This window comes from Podarcis liolepis, assembly GCF_965112155.1.
Source record: "Podarcis liolepis genome assembly, chromosome: 4".
In the NCBI taxonomy this organism is placed as follows: domain Eukaryota; kingdom Metazoa; phylum Chordata; class Lepidosauria; order Squamata; family Lacertidae; genus Podarcis; species Podarcis liolepis.
In genome coordinates, this window is record NC_139558.1 from 80,141,688 (window position 1) to 80,163,985 (window position 22,298).

The 22,298-nt window shown below is 44.1% G+C and overlaps 1 protein-coding gene and 1 long non-coding RNA gene across 6 annotated transcripts in view; one reads left to right on the forward strand and one right to left on the reverse strand.

Annotated features, from left to right (window-relative positions):
• Positions 1-1,451: 1,451 nt before the first annotated feature.
• LOC310704944 lies at positions 1,452-19,705 on the reverse strand. Of its 2 annotated transcripts, none has more exons than XR_014525106.1 (3): positions 19,581-19,684; positions 12,221-14,241; positions 1,452-3,326 (listed from the first exon to the last, which is right to left on the reverse strand). It is a non-coding gene; the product is annotated as an uncharacterized lncRNA (long non-coding RNA). The 2 variants fall into 2 exon arrangements; XR_014525107.1 differs by lacking the exon at positions 1,452-3,326 and adding an exon at positions 15,939-16,569 and having other exon boundaries at positions 13,282-14,241; positions 19,581-19,705.
• KATNAL1 (katanin catalytic subunit A1 like 1) overlaps positions 19,344-22,298 on the forward strand; it is a 35,019-nt gene continuing 32,064 nt past the window's right edge. Inside the window, exons 1-2 of one of the 4 annotated variants that reach the window (XM_083498934.1) lie at positions 19,470-19,674; positions 20,683-20,787. The gene's annotated coding sequence lies outside the window, so the exon portion shown is untranslated. Of the gene's footprint in view, positions 19,675-19,773; positions 19,873-20,682; positions 20,788-22,298 lie in introns of those variants that run through there. The other 3 variants (XM_083498936.1, XM_083498933.1, XM_083498935.1) reach the window with 3 other exon arrangements.

Below are 22,298 nucleotides of genomic sequence, written 5' to 3' on the forward strand. Positions count from 1 at the left end.
GTTACACTTCCTCTGAATGAGTGGGTATGTAACTTTGGGGGTACTTCTCAATCCATTACTGTTGTTTGAGGCTCAGGTGGCCTCAGTGGCGCAGAATGCCTTCCACCAGCTTTAGCCGGTGGTCCTCCATTGCCCCTATCCGGATAGAGATTGCCTAACGTCTGTCCTCTATACTCTGGTAACCTCTAGCTTAGATTACTGCAACATGTTGCACACAGGGCTTCCTCTGAAGATGGTTCAGAAGCTTCAGCCATTGCAGAATTCAGCGGCCAGGCTGCTGACCGGTCAAGACAGTTTGAGAATGCTACACCAATCCTGGCCTGACTGCATTGGCTACCAACTGGTTTCCAGGCTCAATTCAATGTGCTGGTTTTGACGTATAAAGCCCTGAACAGCTCAGGACCACAAACCTCTCTCCATAGGAACCAACCCAGATCCTGCAATTGAAGGCCCTTCTTTGTGTGCCTCCTCCACAAGAGCTCTGGAGGGTGGCAACACAAGAACGGGCCTTTTCTGCAGCGGCTCCTTGCTTGTAAAATGCTCTCTCCAGGGAAGTTCAGCTAGTGCTTTCATTACATATCTTTAGGCGCCAGGTGAAAACATTTCTCTTCAACCCAGTGTTTGGCTGATAAATATTCTATGGCTTTTAAAATGTGTTTGTGGGAAGGGGTTTTTTGATTTGTTTTTATTATGCATTCTGTATTCTCATTTTGTATTTTTCTGTCGTGAACTGCCCTGGGATCTTCAGATGAAGGACCGCATACAAATTTTTACAACAAACTCAGTGACAGAAGTAATCTGACCTCATGAGTGAATGGCCCAAGAGCTGCAGCCAGTGCAAACTGCAGTCACTAGGCTGTTGCACCCATCTGTTGCCATGTAACACCTTTGCTGAAAGACCTGCACTGCCTGCCAATTTGCTATGAGGCCTGGTTTAAGTTTTGGGTATTAACCCACAAGGCCCTAAACAATTCAGCGCTGGGGTACCTCAGGACTCTAGACCTGTTTGGCCACTTTGGTCATCGCTGGAGTGCCGCAACCTGCAGATGTCCAGATGGCAACAACCAGGATGTGGTTGGTGGAGTGGGGGTATTTGCCTGACCCCTTATCACCAGTGTTTCCAGTCTGGCTGCGCCAATCTGGTGCTCAGTGCCAGTGTGGTGTAGTGGTTAAGAGCGGTAGACTCGTAATCTGGTGAACCGGGTTCGCTTCCCTGCTCCTCCACATGCAGCTGCTGGGTGACCTTGGGCCAGTCACACTTCTTTGAAGTCTCTCAGCCTCACTCACCTCACAGAGTGTTTGTTGAGGGGGAGGAAGGGAAAGGAGAATGTTAGCTGCTATGAGACTCCTTCGGGTAGTGATAAAGCGGGATATCAAATCCAAACTCCTCCTCTTCTTCTTCTTCCTCTTCTTCTTTCCCTCCTCCTCCTCCTCTTGCCAGCGTGTTTGCACTGTGCTGACCTCTGCCACTTTCTCCCACTCCCTCTCCCTCCCAGTAAGCTGCAGCAGTGCAGCTGTCAGTGGTGACAGGGGGTCGGGTAAATGCCCCAAGCCCACTGGCCACAACTGGGGCCTTTTCCAGGGTGGTGCTCACACTCTGAAACAGCCTTCTCCCTGTGCCGAATTCGTTAAAGTTTTGGCAGATGCTGAAAACCTTTTTGTTCGCCTTCGCATATGATGGCTCGTGATACCAGCTGCTATGGCGTTGAATGCCTGCTGTTTTTACTTTAGATATTTTGGCTGCTGATTATGTTATACTGCATTGTTTTTACTTACGCTGCATATTTGTAACTGTTGTGTTGTTTTTCTTCTTGTTTATTGCCTGGATATGATTACATGGCAGGCAGTATATAAATATTTTTTTATATTGGAATACATAGAATAAAATACCCACCCCACCCCCCATTGCACAGCTAACACCAGTGAAGCTAACAATTGGAAGATTGGACAGAAACACCAAGTGAAATATTATGGAATGTATCTTTGGCATATTGAGGCTATTGTATTCCACAGAAAGGAAATATTTCTTTCCCTACTCTGCACATAGCTGCTTCGAAAATGCTTCTTTTCAACACGTTAGTGCTGGCAACTGAAGAATGAAAGAACTGTCTCTATAGCTATAAACACCACTACAACTGCTGCTGATTTCTGCATCTAAACCAACTTGGAAATTAAATGTCTTCCTTCTGCGGGAGAACCTCTTAAGCCTCAAACTGTTCGCCCACAAAGAGCATTATTGGACTCCTTTAAAACATACATCAGAGGGAGAGTAATGAGTCCTATAAAAATAAAATCCGGAATTTAATTAAATTGAAAGAAGAGAAAACAGAGACCATTATAAGCCCGTGCTGCCTTCACCCTGCCTTGAACTACTGAAAGACATACAAAAGGCAAAATTGCAAAATTAATCAGAAGTCTTTAGAGATGAAGTTGGGTTTGCATTATGGTGTTAAAAAAGAAATGTGCTGGAGGAGAAGGAAAAAGGTTAAGCTATTCATTTACCAATGAGGCAAGCATTCAGGCATTGCTCACTATAAGAACTATCACAGATACACCAGAGCTGTGAGACCACTCATTCAACTCAGCCCACAAAACCAGCAGGCCTCTCATGTGGTAACGTGAACCTCTGAAGCATGGCTTCTGTATCTGTGAAGGCTTCCCATGAGATTAAGACCCCTGGTTTTGGCTACGAACACATTAACATTTACTCTGGCTCCAGTGGGCTCCCACCACTGGTGTCTGAAGCAACGTACACATGGCATTAACCACAAGGCATATCTCTCCTGTAGTTTCTTGATAAATACTACGGTTTGATGTGTTTTCCCTCAAATCAGCTTCCATCCAATTTGAAAACGTAACCCACATTCACTTGGCAGTTAAGCTGAGGTGTGTGCATTTGAGACTACCACTGTGCATGCACAGATGGCTGCTTCCTTAAATGGGAGTTTGGGGGCAGAGTTGTTTGCAGGGGAAACCCAACAGGTAATGTGCGTCGATTTTGAGCATCTCAGAGTTGTGCTCCTCCAAGCTCACATTCCCAGCACATTCGCACTCCTATCTCAGCGACGTCTACGCTGGTTTGGTCATGTCCACAGAATGGAAGATGGTAGGATCCCCAAGGATGTGCTCTATGGGGGGGGGGGGCTGACTTCAGGCACCAGGTCTGTTGGCAGACCAGTTCTGTGTTACAAAGATGTCTACAAATATGACATGAAGGCTGGCAAAATCCACCCTGCCGTGCGGAAATCCCTTGCAGATGACCGCAGTGCCTGGAGACCGTCAGTCAGATCTTGCATCCACAGCAGTGACCAGAGGAGGAATGGCCGCTGGGAGGAGCACAAAGAGAAGAAACGCCATGGTGCAGCTGCAGCAGCACAACCAGACGCCTTCTTCTGCCCCAGCTGCAACAAAACATGTCTCCCATATTGGTATCTACAGCCACAGCAGGAGCTGTAACTCTCCAACGGTTTGACTTCACCCTGAAAGGCACACCCCTCCAATGTCTCCTGAGAGAGATGGATGCCAACCAAAAATGTGCATTGAGTGAAGACATCCCTGCCCCCTCACTACCTTGAGATACATTCTCCACTCTCCTCTTTATGCACTCCTTGTCTGAGGGGACAATGAGGATTATCAGAGGCTGTGGGGCAGTCCTGTTGTTTCCACAGCTCCTCCCAGCCTTCACCCTCGCTTTAGGCACTGACATTTGAGACCAGGAAGCCTATGGACATAGGAAATAAATCCATCAATTCCCTCTGCCTGCCACTTGTATAAAGGTCTACTTTTACCTTTTGCCAGATGGTTAATGTAGCAAACGCTGCAAAAGTTTGTTAGCTCCTGGAAGTTGAATAAAACAACTCCCACTGACAAGCCTTTAAAAAAAATTTTTTTAAGACACTGGAAAGCAAGACACCCCATGGGCAACATCAAGCACCACAGCTCACTGTGTAATGTGCCAGGGCAGTGTGCTGCACTTACATGTTGCATACATGTTCTTCCAGCAGGCAAGGTTTTAATCATTCTGCCTGAAAACAAGTAGTAACAGCTCAGTGTCAGCCTAACCTAAGCCACGTGGCACAAGAAGCAATGAAAAAACCTGAACTGTTTAAAATAAAATATCAGGCAGGAGCAATAACAACTGAGTGAACAAGGGGTGGCATATTTCGTATTTTCTAATTCTAGGTAACTGCACTCTCCACTCAGTTCCTTATATTCTGTTAGAGAAGAAGAAGAGTTTGGATTTGATATCCCGCTTTATCACTACTGTAAGGAGTCTCAAAGCGGCTAACATTCTCCTTTCCCTTCCTCCCCCACAACAAACACTTTGTGAGGTGAGTGGGGCTGAGAGACTTCAGAGAAGTGTGACTAGCCCAAGGTCACTCAGCAGCTGCATGTGGAGGAGCGGGGAATCGAACCCGGTTCACCAGATTACGAGTCCACCGCTCTTAACCACTACACCACACTGGCTCTTTAGAGGAACATAGGAAGTTGCCTTATACCATTGGTCTATCTAGTTGTCTACATTGAAGGTTAGCGACTCTCCAGGATTCAAAATAGAGGACATTCTCAGTTCTGCCAGGGATTGAACCTGAGATCCGCTGAATGAGAAGCAAGGGCTGTAAGACAGCGCTATGACCCTTCCCCATGTTGTGAACATCAGACGTCCGTGATGTGTGTCCGGACTGCAGTTTTCCAGAGCTTCACAAGCTAACACCAATTCCCAAATGCTTTGCAAGGTTTCAGTTACAGATTATGCCCTGAGGCTCCCCTTCTGACATGAGCTGGCCTCACTGCCTCCACTCCATCACTTTCAGCACCAAGGACATTCCTGAGCATCCAGACATCAACTGTGTGAATTAAAGCGCTCGGCCCTTTCTCCAAAGGGAGACCTTAGGCGGTGTGTCGTGTTGGACCCACACCTTAGCTTCTGCCTAGTTCTGTCATGCTTGCCGACTGTGTACCTTATGTCTGGGTGCCGTAGTGAATTTTGGAACAAAGCTTTTAAACCCAACAGCTGAGTTGAGAGTCCGAGGAGACCCAGGTCTGCGAGTGGGAGCCAGGATGGTTGGTGCACCAGATGTACCCAAATGCAACCCTGCTGTCGGCTTGGACCCGCGAGGCTGATCCTGATAAGGATCTGCTCTGTAGCGCCAAAAAGGTTCTCCACCCCTGCTCTAAGCAAGCAGCTCTTTCCAGCATGGGTGGGTCCAACAATTAGGATCCAGCTGTGGCTGCTACTGTATGGGGCCGAGACCTAGTTTGTTTCTTGCCAAAGCTGTGTTTGGAGCTCTGCGTTTCTAGAATTCTGCATCCAGCCTGGACCCCTCTCTACCTTGTCTTGTCGCAGTGTGCCCTACACCTAGCCTGAACCTCTCCCTTCACCCAGTCCGAGTTCTGCCTTTCCATGCCACACTGCAGAGCAGGACACAGTTGTTTAATTTAAACACATGAACTGGAACTAGCTGTTTTACGGTGAAAGGAACAAGCTGTGACGAGCCTCCGGTATACATGCTCCCCTCTCCTGTGAGGCTGCGAGGAAATTGGAAGCTTCCTCTTCTGTTTTTAGTTAGCTACAGTTTAGTGTTACGTCAGAATCCTAACTTGCAGTTAACTATAACTGTGGCTTATTGAAAGAAGCCGGCTTCATAATTCATAGTTTGAAGTTGGCTTGTTTCAAGCAAACCACCGTTACAACCAAGCACGGTTTGTCAGGTTTGGATGAAATGGCAAGCTGCGGTTCATCAAAAGAAAAGTGGAAATGTCCAAACTCCTCATCATGCCACCCTGCAGGAGGGAGGGCTGGAGGGGCTGGATCTGCTGTCCCTGTGGATCTTGCCACCCGAGGCAGTCGTCTCAAGTTGCCTCATGGGCAGGCCGGCCCTGTGTATCTGCCATTTTCATTACATAGCTTCTAGTGAATGCTGAAGGAACACACCTTTGTGTGCATTTTTTAGGACCCACCTCATTTTTGTGATTGTAAGCGGCTTTAAGCTGCTTTTAATATTGCGTTTTAATGTTGTAACCTGCCCTGAGACCTTAGGGTGAAGGGTGGGTAATAAATAAATAAATAGGTAAATAATAATTAGTTCCAGAGGTCATATATTGGAGCTGTTTCCACTATGACCTTTTTTGGAGGGGTGTGTGTGTGCAAAATCCTACAGAAATACAAAAATATCTTAACAATGATTCCAGTTGAAAATTGCATGTAATATCTTTTCAAATTGCTTCTAATTTCAGGGCTCATAGAACAAAACTCCCTAATCAACAAAACATAGTAAATAATTGTATGTAGATATGCATACTGTTTATTGTTGTTGTACACAGTATTTCAAAGCTGTTATCAGAGCCAATTCCCCCCCCCCCCCCCGAATACAAACAGCACATCCATCAATGATATTCATTCATTCCTCATGAACTGGTTTTCTTTCGTTACTGTATAATTTATTTCTATCAGTGCCATCATTCACTAAATGATCTTTATTGAAAATTGCTCAGATTAAAGATCCATATACTGTATTTAATTTGCTATTAACGATTGATTTAATTGTACTCATTAAGCCATGTAACCTTGTTTATTTTCTTTGTTTCATTAAAATCCCCTCCCTACCATGAATTAGTTTTCTAATTATGTTTCCTCAACAGGTTTTATATCCATAACTGCTTCTTATTCTTGTTAAAGGAAGGCTGTGCTCGCGAGGTTTCTTTGTGTAACAGACTCTACACACTTAATGCTCCAAAGTATCATGTTTCCAAGGCTTAGCAAAGACACAGAAATAAAAGCAAAGCAGCCATTGGCTGAAAATCACCTTGCTGATGAAAACCAGAACCAAATAAAACCTTGCTATTTCATGAGCAGTTAAATGTTGGGCAAAGGGACTGCAGCTCTTGAATGAACTTGCACAGGAACAATGGCTACAGACAATAACAGCTCCTCGTGTTATGGGTGAGAATTTTTGCCAACATCATCGCTCCTTACTCATCTCCTGTCCTGATGGGGTGGAAACCCTTTTATGATTTCCTTTTGATAAGACCAGGCAAAGAATTAAAATGTACAGACATTATTGGGTAGGATCCAAGTTATTTCACATGGTGCTTCTGCAATTTGAGTGGTTTTTATGTTCGGGAAATTCCAAACATATGGCAACCCTACATTAAGGCCCCGTCTGCACCATACATTTAATAATAATCTTAATAATTTATTACTTATACCCCACCCATCTGAATGGGTTGGTCTAGCCACTCTTGAGCAACTTCCAACAGAATATAAAAAACACAATGAAACATCAAACATTTAAAACTTCCTGATACAAGGCTGCCCTTAGATGTCTTCTTAAAGTTGTATAGTTGTTTATCTCTTTGACATCTGATGGGAGGGCATTCTACAGAGCGGGCACCACTACCCTCTGCCTGGAGAAGGCCCTCTGCCTGGTTCCCTATAACTTCATTTCTTGCAGTATCACGCCACACCACGCCCCAAGAAATCTGGGAACTGTAGTTTGTTAAAGGTGCCAATAATTGTTAGGAGAACTGTATTCCCCTCACAGAGCTACAGCTCAGAGTGGTTTAACGATCTCTCTTCCCAGGGAGCTCTGGGAATTGTAGTTCTGGTCCATGAATGGTTATGCAGGCATGGCCAAACTTGGCCCTCCAGCTGTTTGGGGACTACAATTCCCATCATCCCTGACCACTGGTCCTGTTAGCTAGGGGTGTTGGGAGTTGTAGTCCCAAAACAGCTGGAGGGCCAAGTTTGGCCATGCCTGGGCTACAGTGATAAGATACTGTTTAACTAGGGCCCTTTGGTTTGCGATATTACAGCTGTTTCTATCCACCTGCTGGTTAATACATTGTGTGCATTCATAATTAAAGCCTCCTGCCTAATGATACCCAAATATTCGCTTTAGTGCAGGAGTAGCCAATGTGGTACCCTTTCAATGTTGTTGAACTCTAGCTGCCATCATCTGTCTCTGCCACCTAGCACAGCCAATGGTCAGGAAAGTTGGGAGATGTTGTCTCACAAAATTTGGAGCAGTGGCAGACTTTGGGCTCTTAAATTTCAGTGGTGCCCTGAGAGATGTTAAAATTTGGCACCCCCTGCCTCTCATGCTGCATTCTATCCACAGCATTGCTGTGACACCCCCTGCAGCACAATGACCAGCGCAACCCAGTTCCACCTGCTTTTGTACATGTCCTTGCTGTCCTCACTGATGGTTAGTTGTTTTCCATCCTGCCTGCCTGAGGAAGTGCTCTATATAATTCTCTCCCCTTGAATGCCCTCGCTTGAATATTAGACAGCTGCCGTCTTTTGGGCAATATCTTCCTCTTTTCAACAAGTTGTTTAAGTTGAGATCTTTCCAAGTCTGCAGCTGTACTGGAATTGTTTTTAAAGATGCCGTTAAAAGTGTTTTTACCGTTCTATCACTAGTTGTTTGCCTCCAGGGGCTCCTTTGGGAAGATTGGTGGTGGTGGGGATATAAATTTTATAAATAAAGGATCAAAATCTCGCATAAGCAAATATTTTGGCCCAGTAACAGGCATCGACCCTTCAGGAAATGCTGAGGAACAGCCCCATTTGGAGTATACTACAGTGGTACCTCGGGTTACATACGCTTCAGGTTACATATGCTTCAGGTTACAGACTCTGCTAACCCAGAAATAGTACCTCAGGTTAAGAACTTTGCTTCAGGATGAGAACAGAAATCATGCTCTGGTGGTGCAGCAGCAGCAGGAGGTCCCATTAGCTAAAGTGGTGCTTCAGGTTAAAAACAGTTTCAGGTTAAGAACGGACCTCCGGAACGAATTAAGTACTTAACCCGAGGTACCACTGTATCAGCTTCTCTCCTGCAAGGCTTGTGCACCCACTGACAGACATTTCCCTCTCTTTTCAACTCTCTTGTGTCTCAGAAGACTCCCTGTCTGATTTCTTGCTCTGAGGAGAATAGTGTCTTGGGGGAAATACACATTGCTCAAATGCGCCACCCCCACTGCTTCAGAAGCCTTAAAAAGAAAAAAAGGAAGGAAACTTGAGGTTGGTGGCTTGGCAGGTGCAACCCTTTTCAGGCAAACATCTGTTTTAGTGGTAGCCTGGAACCAGTGCATGAAAGCAGAAAGCCTGCCTCCACTCCCTTCCCTTCCCCTTTTCTTACTGTTTTTACAGACATCGAGGTTCCTGTAGAGGAGAGGCACTCCTGCTGCAATTTCACTCAAGCTTGCACATTGAGACTTTGCACTGTCATACTTGTAGAGGGGGGTTACCAAGGGTGAGGACGACTTCCTTTTAGACCAATAACTGTTTAATGCAGCTGTTATTGTTCTACATAACAGCCAGACTTTAGTTACAGCACAAAACTGCTGTAAAAAAAACCCTAAGCTGGGAAAACTTTGATCACATTCGCACCATACTTGAAAGCTCTATGATACCGCTCTAAACAGTCATGGCTTTCCCTAAAAAATTCTGGGAGCTGTAGTTTGTTAAAGGTGCTGAGAGTTGTTAGGAGGCCCCAGAGCTACAATTCCCCGAGTTCCCTGTGCATTGGGGGAAGCCGTGACTATTTAAAGAGGTATCATAATGTTTTACATGTATGGTGTGAATGTGGTCTTTGTGAAGGCTGTTAACTTTTTTTTTTTTTTAAGGATACAGGTACAGTTTGGTATAGTGCAGTAAAATTGGTTTAATAATTACAGTTTGCCTTAAGGGGCTAGAAGGATTACTTTGGATTACCAAAGACGATGTCAGATGTTGGAGATGTTGCGCCTGTAATGTAGGACTCCATTAAAAGCATTTTGCAGAAAGTACTGTAAAAGCAAAACAGCTGAACATGCAAGATGATGAAAATGGTTGCTATGTCCATTTAAACACATGCAAAAAACAGTAAAATTAATAAGTGTAACCAATACAAATGCATGCAGATAGGAAAAATAAAATGAAGATACAATGGGGAGGAAAACCTAAAAACAACTGAGAATACAATACAGCATTCAACTATCAGATATTTTAAGTGAGTCAATTCAGTTCTCAATAAAGCCTCTTTACAAGTTTATCTGTAGAACAGGTGGTTTAGTGGGCTGTTCAACTGAGTTAAAGTAGGAGAAAAACTTAATAACATGTTGAATAAAAAATATGTATTTAATGAACCATTAAGGATTCTCCATCCTGAAATATCTTGGTTGATTTCTATTTAACACAAGTGGAAAAGAAACACAAAAAGATTGTTTGGGCAACCGTATCAAACTAGGAACATAGAAAGCTGAATTATACCAAGTTAGATTATTGGACCTCGTAGCTAAATGTTATCTTTGCTGATTGTTAGGTTTTCAAACGGCACATTCCAAGCCCGTCCTGAGGAACCAACCCTGTAGATGCTTTCCCACTGAGCTATGTGCTTCCCATAAATGGCCCCTTTAAAACCTTTATGTAGCCTCTTCTTTTACTACCTCTATTTATTACCCAGGCAGCTGACAGTTTAAAATCATGGCTTAGATTTGCTCAGCAGTATTTCCAAATAGGCACGCCAGCCATTCCTTCACAGATGCAGGCTCCACACCTATTCAAAAATAGATTTTCCCATGAGAAGGTGCCCCAGCTTGTTGCTTCATGTGGCACATCCATAGCACATTTGCCTCATTTTCCTCACAGCTCTTTTGTGTGTGTGGTATGGGCTGCAAATACGTGATAAGTTGTGGAACGAGGGAGGGAGAAAAAGAGATTCCAAGAGGCCAGTCAAAGAGAAATCCACTGGAATGAAGAACCTATGAAGCAGAGTAACCCCTTATGTATGAAAATAAAGTAGATCTTCTCATGCTGCAACTTGAATCTCTACACAACTTGCTCTGTGTAATTTATTCTTCACAGATTGTATGTCTTCTTGAAGTCACTAGGTGGCGTTTGACTATGACAATTGGTTGAAAAATTCGACTAACACCCTATCCTACCCTTTTTACATGGGAGCCAAGGGTTAAAGTAACTAGATGTGAGAAATGTATAAATGCAACTCAAATGGATAAAGAGACATAAGAAGAGCTCTGCTACATTAGACCAAAGGCCCATCTGGTCCAATATCCTGTTCTCACAGTGGCCAGCCAGATTATTTACTTATTTTATATGCCACTTAAATGTCAAAATAAGCTTCTTAGCAATTTACAAAGTATAAAAAGCAAGTTACACAAACCATTGAAATATAAATATCCTTAATTCAAATACACAATAAAGCAGCATCATTAAAATAATACAAAAATAAAAAACTAATGTCAGGAAATCAAGGGAATAGCAGCAAGCGTCTCTTCAAATGCCCGTGAAATCTGTTGCTCACATTTCCACAGTAGGTATATTTTATTTTTTTAAAGGAATTATTCAGTAAGTTCACATCTAACTTGGCCCTTGGTCCCATTTATTTCAAAGTGACTTCCAAGTGATTAGATTTAGGGTAAGGATGCATTTATTGTATTATCACGAGTCATTTTTGTGATTGCAACAAATTTCCCACTGGTTTCTGAGACTGGCTGATGAGAGAATGGCTCTTTCCATGTCTTGAATGAACCTCCACTTCTGTTGTTGCTGAACAATGTCCACTTTGACATGTTAAGCGGAGATCACCAGGTTGGCATCAACAGGCACCAATATGTCTGCCAGTAATTCTTATGGCACCCACAAAAGGCCTCCGTAAACATCCTCTCAAAAATTCACACTACATGAGAGGTTTGCATTGGCTTGGCCTGACATGGAACATGCATCCTTAAATATGTCCATATTTCTTGGATTCCAGGACTGGACAATCATACTCATTTTGGAGAATGGCAAAGAGCATTTCTCCATGAGTGTGCGTGGCAGTGGCTGATGCAGGTGCCTTTCCCCATATTGATGGGCTCGGGGAACATGTCAACACCATTTTGTGGTCCTGCCTCTTTTCCTGCTCTTTTAGATGTGGCAGCCATTTAGTGTTATGCCACAGACACATACCACCCCCCGGCAGCCATTTTGTATTTGTTACCTATGGCACTATCTCAAAATTCCAGATATGCCCACAGGTCCCAAACGTTTGGTGACCCCCTGGTGGTAAGGATATGTGGCTCAACATAACACATTCTTTCTTAATTAGTTAATTAATTAATACCTACTGGCACAAACAGTTGTTTACTGACATTAAAAGAAATAACATCATTTTGGGTGGCTACGAAAAACCAGCAGGGAAACTGTGTTTGAAGAGAGAGTAACAGAGTATCATACCTCTGAAACACTACATCCACATAGGTTTCTGAGCTCAGAGCTCTGAAATGACATGATGTGAGTTACAGCAAAGCATGCAATCCACTTTTGTCACTGGGAAAAGCAGAGACCAACCACTGATCACCAAGAACAGCTGATGTCTTTTCTTGGCCTAGAGAGTGCATTCACTGGACTCATATGGCCATATGGACTCATCAGGAGAATGTGATAAGAAATTCCACTGTTCTTTGCACTGCAAGGGAAAACAGGTGCCGTGAGAGCCTATCTTTGGGTAACTCTGTGTCTGTGTGTGTGTCTGTCCACCATAAAGCATGTATGATTTTCAGTGGGGAAAGGGAACTTTAATTGCGGTTATTCATAATCCAAGTTATTCATAATCAATACTGGAAAATGTAGGCTATAAAAACCCAACTCTGCTCTCATCTGCACTTGTATAAATCAGCCACTCGCTTGTTGTCCTCATTTTATTATTGATACCTCAATGTTCCAAAATAATCCATCAGGTCCTAAATCAGGCAAACAAAAAAAACACACTTCAGATGGACACCGCTTGCTTTCCAGGCAGGCTTTCCAGGAGGTGATGAATGTTAGGCAGCGTTGCCAGATTACCCATTTAGAACATGCTGTCTCAAATCCTCATGTTTCATTTTTGTTTAGTTTATTCAGACTGTTGCCTCATATTGCCATCCTCTTTCTTTCAATGACCCAGACGTATTAGCTGCTGCCTCTCATACATAGAGGCTTGCAGGCCCATCCCCCTTGTCTCCTGCCCATCTGTTCTCTTGCAAACACTCTTTGCCTTTTTCCACTCCCAGAGGGAACCAGCTGACAATCCACATTGACAAACTGAGGGGGAGAGGAGAGAGGAGCAAGGACAAGGCAGCCCCCACACTCTGTGAGCAGGAGGGTTTTCACAAACATAGCAGCAGCCTTACAGCAGGAAAAAGCAAATCCTGTCCATCAGCTCGTTCTCCCACTCAGCCATTTGTTCGAGTTTCCTGACTGTGATAAGAAATCCTAGTGTGCAAGTTAGCGCCGCGTGGAGCATACCTAAATTCTTCTTTTTAATTATTTTTTTAATGGGCTTCCAGTTTTCAGAATACAGTGGTACCTTGGGTTAAGTACTTAATTCGTTCCTGAAGTCCGTTCTTAACCTGAAACACCACTTCAGCTAATGGGGCCACCCGATGCCGCACAATTTCTGTTCTCATCCTGAAGCAAAGTTCTTAACCCGAGGTACTATTTCTGGGTTAGCGGAGTCTGTAACCTGAAGCGTATGTAACCTGAAGCGTATGTAACCCAAGGTACCACTGTATACAAACTTAGTTGCATAACAGCATAGTGCTTACATCAGTATAGATAACAATAAACGAATAAAAACCGAATAACATTAAAACCCAGGTCTTGTAAAGTGGATGAGCAGCCCGAAATTCTTGTATCTTTTTGTTCAAAAGTGCAAAGCAGTTTTTGCTGCCTGAGATGGGACTGAATCCCTTCCTCTGTTCTTCCACACCGCCAGCAGCCACAAGTCTAATATAGCTTCATCAAGTCAGTGGTGAAAGGCTTTGCCAAGTCTTCTGAGGCTTGGCCAGGCGAGACTTGAAGGAACCTGTAGGAGGGCTGCTGACCAGACCAGTCCTCTGCTGGAAGTGGGGCAGTTGCTGCCCTTCGGTCAAACAAGAAAGGGGCCCAGCAGCAGCTCCCCATGGCCTAGCTGGCAGGCAGAGGTTCCAGTGGTGCAGTAGTCATGCCTCATGGCTGTAATGATCCAGCAAGGCAAGAGTGGGAATTCAAGCAGTGTGGTGGCAGAGACTCAGGCAGGTGGTGACCACAGAATCACTTGCTCAGCTTCCCCCCTCTCAGTCTTATCATCTGAGACGAAGGATCGGGGAGGAATTTGATTCAGTTCACATTTATAGCTGAATTTATCAAATCAGCACTTTCTGAAACCATAGGAGAACTGAAACACAGCCAGCCTTCCAGATTCACACCGATCTGAATGTTGCGATGGAGTTCAGCAGCTGACCAATGTGTACAAAAATCAATGTATTAGGTAAAAGTGCATAAAAAGGAATATATTAGTGAAAATAACAGACAAAAATGCATTATATTGGGAATTTTCTTTTGCAAAAATGTGTACATTAGTCAAAACAGAAGTAGCTTTTATGTTGTGTGAAAGAAAACTCAAAAAGCAGAAATTAAAGGGAACATTGGGAAAACGGAAAAATGTGCTGTCTGGCATGCCCACCACAGAGAGGCTTGCCAAGCAACAGACTTATGAAGTTTTTGGTAAAATATGATTTCTTCTGCCACTCCTACAGAGATAGTTACCAATACTGTTGATGTGAATTTTATAGTGTTCTTACCTTAAGATATTCCATTGCTGAGGATGTTTTATTGCATTGCTTTTATGTGTTTTATTGTACAGTACATTATTGCAGCTGCTTTTGGAGAGACTGTTTATAAATATAAACAAACAGAGTGGCATTTGGCACATACTTCCGGATAAGTTGCCTAGGACTGAAACAGATGTGACACCAAAAAAAGCCATTTAAAACTAGCCTCAGAGGGATTTTAATTTATGTCAAAGCAGACTGGGAGAAGGGAATGTTAACCCTGCTTATGTGGCATTATGAAGCTGCTATGAGATCCATCAATGTGTGGGGGGAAGGGGAACACACACAGGTACTTGTGTGTTCATATTTTTCCACCAACAGGGCCAATAGCTGCATGGGAGTGGGCCAAACTGAACATAGTTTTTCACCAGCTGATGGTGGTATGCACCACACAGGTACCTGATGCACATGGCTTTATTTTGCTTTATTCTGCCTTACAAAGGGGCCTGTCTACTGAATGGAAGTAGAGAGTTGAGAAGCCCCATTTTCTCTGGGAAATAGCACCTAAGAATCAAACTACATGTGCTGCGACCAGATCTCCTGGTGACCTTTTGGCTACATATCCACCATACATTTAAATCACACCTCCCCAAGGAATCCTGTAAGCTGTAGTTTGCTAAGCATGTGGGAACTGGAACTCTGGGGTGGTGGTAAACTACAGTTCCCAGGTTTCTTTTCTTTGGGGGAGGGGAGTGTTCTTCAAATGTCTGGTGTATATGCAGCCTCTATGTATTTGTGACTTGTCTTGGGATAGAACCTCTCTAAGGACTGGGTTAAATACCCAGAAGTTGCTAATAGACTCACTAAGGAGAAAAAGACAGACACTAAACTCGGCGGAGCTTACTTCTAAATGGGAATCCACAGGATTTTTGCCAGCTCATCTATCAACCCATGTCTGTTTATTGTATAACATTTTGCTCATCAGCGCTCCCAACCAGGAAGGACCATCTGCTCAACACCCTCCTCCCCCCTCAAAAAAACCAACCACCCTGCATATAAGAATATGCTGTGTGTGCTTCAGAGATGCAAAAGAACGATATCTTCTGCCCTGAGTGTAGTCAACAGCAGCTTTGAGCTGAGGCGAGGGACGGGGAGGGATGGAGCCAAGTCATTCTTTCCCATATCCACCCACAGTGGCTTTTAAGATTTAAAGAACTTATCGAGAGAGCCAATAATGCATTGCTTGCATTACATCTTACTTGGCCTTCAGGGGCAGCCTTTCATTGGAAGATGACACCCTTAGGAGTGCTGTGCAGCAATGAATAATGGCTATTACATTTTTAGACATTTCCAGTGCCTAATAATGCTGATCTGATACCTACCTGGGAAATTGCCATTTTAGGCCTGGAGCCTTGAATTGAGTCCTTAGCTGCAAGTTACGGCTGCAAATTAATGCTAAGGTTTTCACTGCTATTTTAGATGCTGCAGCAAAATTATGGCGCACTTTGGTGCTGTTCATTGAAAACCCCTTTTTTCTCCTCTTTGCAGATGTTCAGCCGTCTCCAGCTCAATAACTTGAGCTTCTCTCCAGAGAGCTTTAAGTTCTTTAAATATCTTCAGGTTGCCAGATTTCTTATGTTCTCTATCCAGGAAACCAATTTTGTGTCTAAACTCTCGAGATTCGTTTGACAGCATCTTCCGTGTGTTCCATGCAGCCCAATAAAATGCTGCCTAATTGCTGCCTTTGCAGAGTCTGGGGAGTGAGTGGATTTGGCTTTAGACTATCATTGTGGACAATAAATTCTTCTCAGGCTGCCGTTAAGCCTTATTATTGAAATTGGAGCTGCAGTTCTCTAAGTAACCCCAAAGCACCTTGTACAGTTGCTCCCTTCACACACAATGCAAGGCTGTGATTTGCAGGCAACTGATATGATGAATGAAGACAGAAACACCAGCTTTCTTTCCTCTTCAAAATGAAAATCAGTGTTTCTTCAAACACAGCAGTGAGCAGCACTTAAGTGGAAACTGATAGGATTTATGTTAGTAGTGACAAAACTGTTTTGTCACCCACCCACCTAGAGACTTAAACATGACTAAATTTAGTTGGATCTGAGCCAATTTTGTTAAATTTAGTTGTCTATTTTATTTATTTACTCCATTTCAAAGGACTGCAACAGGAGGAAGGTATCTAAAACACCCTGCTTCTGCTTAAATATGTTTAGTATTGTACTGTTTTCTTTCATTACTGCTGCTAATTTTATTTATAATAATTAACAGCACAATCCTAGGCCCGTCTACTCTGAAGTAAAATCCCAGTGAGTTCAATGGGATTTATCCTAAGAGGCTTCAGAGTAAATGCATTTTTTTGTATCAAAAAGCATTGTACGGTAATGATGACTATACAGCTTTAATAATGTACATAAAACTTCAGTTTTACGATGGAGGAAATAAAGATAGGTACTGTGTCCACAATTTAATTTTACCATGATTTGTAAAGTTTAATAGAACACATCTTATTATATAGTCAGAGACTTGGTAAACGCTCAATATGATTTTATTTGTATTTCTTTACTTCATAAAAATTATATACCACTTGATTGTAGGAAAAAAACTCAAAGCGGTTACCGTTTTCCCATGACTACATTAAGGACCCTGGTGGGATCAAAGGTGGGTTATTTAGAAGAGGTAGGGCTGGATCCAGACCCATAGCTGACCTATTGACACTAATGGAACAAGGTAGTCATGACTACCTTAATTCTCATTGATTTCAGCGGCATGACTGTCTGGCTACAAGCCTGAATGCCTATTTTATTTTATGTGTGTGTGTGTGTGTATATATATATATATATATATATATGTGTGTGTGTGTGTGTGTATGTATGTGTATGTGTGTATATATATATATGTGTGTGTGTGTGTGTATATATATATATATATATATATATATGCAGGTTTTGGTGTCTTCGGGTGTCTTCCCGTGTAAGAGTTGGGGTGTCTAGGCGACGTTTCGACGAGGTCTCACTCGTCATCTTCAGGCTGGTGCTTTCGGCTTCTTGTTACTGGAACAGAGCAGGATCTCAGTGTTTGAGTTCCTATAAATACTGTTGAGGGGGTGTGGTGTATAGCCTCCAACGTTCTGGGCAGAGAGGAAGTTCCCAGGTTAGTGTGCCTTTTCTTCTTTTGTTCCTTAATTACTTGAGGGATATCTTGAGTGATTTCTTGAGTGATATTCTGAGTACCACTTAGGTGGGTCATTAAGTGTGGATTAGTTGCTAAAGCTTTCGTGTCTTGATCTCTTGAGCTTGTGAAGAGTTTTTCTGAGAAGATGGCTGTACTGCACTTAGTTGTGCTCTGGCTTGGCTTCGTGTATAGGGGCGAGCTGTGGTTTTGTGCCCTGTGCCAGCCAGATCTGTGTAGGGATTGCAGGGGGGTGCAGCATCCGGAGGTGCCACTATGGTTTGGCTACTGGATGGTGTCTGTAATTTATCTGTGGAGAGGGTCTGGGTTTGGGTCTGGTGTGGTTGATTGGTGATGGCGTTCTGTGTGCCTCTGGTTCTGGTGTCGGTTTTTGTGGGGAGGGCTAATTTCCAGATGTCTGGCAGGCGGGACGTGTCGTCACGCTTGTTCATGTTGTGAGGGTGTTTCTCTATCTCGATGGCTTCCATGATTATTCTCTTGTGGTGATGTTCCATGTTAAAGAGCAATTTGGAATCTGCAAAATTAATTTCGTGTCCTGTTTCTTTCATGTGTTGGAAAAGAGAGGAGACATGAACAAGCGTGACGACACGTCCCGCCTGCCAGACATCTGGAAATTAGCCCTCCCCACAAAAACCGACACCAGAACCAGAGGCACACAGAACGCCATCACCAATCAACCACACCAGACCCAAACCCAGACCCTCTCCACAGATAAATTACAGACACCATCCAGTAGCCAAACCATAGTGGCACCTCCGGATGCTGCACCCCCCTGCAATCCCTACACAGATCTGGCTGGCACAGGGCACAAAACCACAGCTCGCCCCTATACACGAAGCCAAGCCAGAGCACAACTAAGTGCAGTACAGCCATCTTCTCAGAAAAACTCTTCACAAGCTCAAGAGATCAAGACACGAAAGCTTTAGCAACTAATCCACACTTAATGACCCACCTAAGTGGTACTCAGAATATCACTCAAGAAATCACTCAAGATATCCCTCAAGTAATTAAGGAACAAAAGAAGAAAAGGCACACTAACCTGGGAACTTCCTCTCTGCCCAGAACGTTGGAGGCTATACACCACACCCCCTCAACAGTATTTATAGGAACTCAAACACTGAGATCCTGCTCTGTTCCAGTAACAAGAAGCCGAAAGCACCAGCCTGAAGATGACGAGTGAGACCTCGTCGAAACGTCGCCTAGACACCCCAACTCTTACACGGGAAGACACCCGAAGACACCAAAACCTGCATTCCTGTACCCGTGAAAATCTACGAAAGCATATATATATATATATATACACTATTATATTATTACACTTTGTAGCCATGATCGTTATTCATCAACCAAGCTTCCTTGCAATTAAAGAGAAAAGAAAAATGGCATATGAAGGGGGAAAGGGGGCAGCATAGTAACACTCCCCCCCCAAATCTCGGTGAATAGATTTTAAAATGTTTTTTTTTAAAAAAAAAATGCTGACGTGAGCAGAAAACTCTGAACTGAGGAAAAGTTTATTGGGTCGGGGAGGGGGGGGGAGGGGACCAGCAGAAACCGCCCGTTGGTTCGACCTCGAAGATTCAAGTCTCCCTCCAGCAGGGGGAGGAGCGGCAGGAGCTCTGCATACACACGCGTGCGCGCGCGCCCTTCCCCTCCCCTCTCCGCCTCCATGGTAACCAATCGCCGCCGCTACCGCGCGCTCGCACCAACGAGCCGGAGGGCTAAGCCCCCTCCTCTCCCTTCTCGCGTGCGCGAAGAGAGACGCGCGAGCGCTCTCTCTCTCAGGCCGGCCTTTCCATCCTCCCCCCCCCCGCCCCGCGCGTTCTCACCGGGTCGTCAGCCCCGAGTCAGGAGGATGCGAAGCCAGCCCCCTCGCCGCCAGCCGCGAGTCGCAGTGTTTCGTAGTTAGGCGTCCCTCCGCAGGTAAGCCAAGTCCAAAGGGGTCGGGGGGGGGAAGATTTATTTTTTTCTTTCTCCCCCCCTCCCTCTCATTCCTTCGCGAGGCATGATGGGAGTTGTAGTCTCGCCTTCTGGTAGCCCAAGGAGACGCGAAGCTGACAAAAGGACTACAAATCCCAGCGAAGTTCTTGTCTCGGGCTTCGTGCCGCTTCTTTTTTGCCTGTGAGTCTCTTTCAGCGCCCCCTCCCCGTTTCATTTTGAGGGTCGGCTAGAGGGGGGGGGGGAGAGAAAGGCAGTTATGTGGAGGGGAAGGTGGTGGGGAAGCGACCGCACTGTGGGGCGTCGCCCATATAACGGTGTCGAGAGGCCCCTCCCCTCCTCTTCTGGCTGTAGGAGGCCTTAAGATTTCGGGCTCTCAGCCAAGGTTGGGGTGGCAACATTAGGCGGCTAGATCATGATGCTATAGGTTTACGCGACAAGAAGGAGCTGGGAAATTAATGAGATATATTGCCATGGCTGCAAAACCAAAAGAGAGAGGAGGCTGTACTTAGGGCTCTGCAAGTAATGTCTCCTGTATAGATTTCAGTGCAAAGGACAATAAAACCAGATAATTCCTTGCAGCTTTCATGTTGGAGATTGCTGTCCCCCTTCACAACGTGATGGGATGAATTTAACATTTCAGGCTTTATTATTAATAATACTGCCTTATCTCTGCAGGTCTCAGGGCGGTTCACAGGATAAAATTAGAATATAAAACCACAAAATACATCATCAAAATAAAAACAAAAAGAACCCAATAACAACCCACCCCCGCAACGCATTTTAAAAGGGCATAGGATGTCAAACATGATGCCAATCATGATGTAGCAATGGATTCGTTTTGTATTTCAGCTTGTTTTCCTTGAAACACTTAAGATTTTAATGGCAACAATTTAAGGGTTTTAAAAGAAAATCTGTTCAGGTCTGTATTGGATGAAGTATTTTGAAGCATTAAGTTGGGTGAAAGCTAACTGCAGTCTCACCCTTTTCTAGAGCTGTGCCCTTTCAGAGTTCTTCTGCAGTTGCAGTGATGTGGGTTCTCACCTGGATGTGATGCTTTGCATGTTTGAAACTGCCACCATCAGTTGAATGCCACAGGTAGAACACTTGGAGTCTTTCAAACACAGGACGTTCCGATAGAGGCATTTCACACATTGTCATTGTATGATGCTCATGAAGCAGCTATGAGTGGCATCCAAGTTAGCAAGGTGTGCTCAGCATGCTTTCATGTTCGCTTTAAAAATATTATCTCTGTCTCCATGGAGGACCCAGAAGACAAGACCGCATCAATGGGCTTGATGTGGCCAAAAAACGTGCAGAATCCTGGCAAGACTGAGGTCCTATGGGCAAATGGGTATTGATTTGAGAAGCTGCATAGGTAGCCTGTTCTGGAAAGGGTTGCAACCCACCCACAAATATGCAGCCTGGGGCTGTTTCTGTACCCAGCATTGTTACTTGAGGCACAGGTGGCCTCAGTGGCACAGAGTGCCTTTTTCCAGCTCTGGCTGATTCATCAGCTCTGACCATTCCTGGTTAGAGAGAACCAAGCCAGAATGACACATCGTCTGTTAATCTCATGTTTGGATTACTGTATGGCTGCCCTTAAGAACAACCCAGAAGTCACAGTGGGGAATGCTACTGCCAAAATATTGTTCAGGGCAGCATGTAGGGATAATTTAATACCTAACCTGGAAGATCACTTCCAGCTGCTCTATAGGTAGTTAAAAAGAGAAAAGGGGCAGATCTGGCATTCATTCTTAAACCCCCCCAAATCACTCCCTAACATCACCCATGCTTATTAGCATGTGCATCTGTATTGTGGAGCAAAGGAAAACTGAGGAAACGGGTCTAGTAGAGCATAGTGTTTCCTGGAATGGCAGAAAACAGAGTCTGCAAAAATGTTGTATGCAGGTGATTCAAAAAAAGGAAAAGCCTTTCAGAATATATTAGATCATTGGTGTCTTGTTTATAACCCATAGAGAGAACTTTCTTTCTAACCTTGGTTAGGGATCAGCTCAGCTTATGCTGTTAAGAGTGAAGGTTAATATCTTTTGTGACCTCCTTATCTTATCTAGTGTAAGATTTCTAAACCTTGGGCAGGAGCAGCAGCTTTCTGACATGCATATATGAACGCTCTTATGCATGATACATAAATGAAGGAGACTCAAAAGCTACCTGGATTTTGTGATGGACTAATACAGGAGTCAAATTATAGTTTTTGCAAATCATGACAAAACTATAAAAGGGGGGCGGGGCAAGCTGTTGGCATAAATGTAAGTAGCCAAAATGCTAGTTTTAAAGAGCCATGTTCTGCAGGCAGGAAAAAAACATGAAAATGTTTGAAGAAAAAACATTTTTGGTTATATCCTGTGCTGTATGAGCAACATTCCACTAATGCAGTAGGACTTTCCTTTCCTCTTTTCCATGTGCCCCTCAAATTGCTCCAGAGGGTCCCCCAACAACATGAGTTGGGAAAGCATTGCAAGCAGTGCCCCAATGGTATGGGGGCTGTTTGCTTTACATAGCAGAGGTTGTCTTGCATTCATTTCAAACTGAAGAACATTTTATAGAGCCTTTTTGGAGATGGACAGCACTCCTTTGGAGATTTG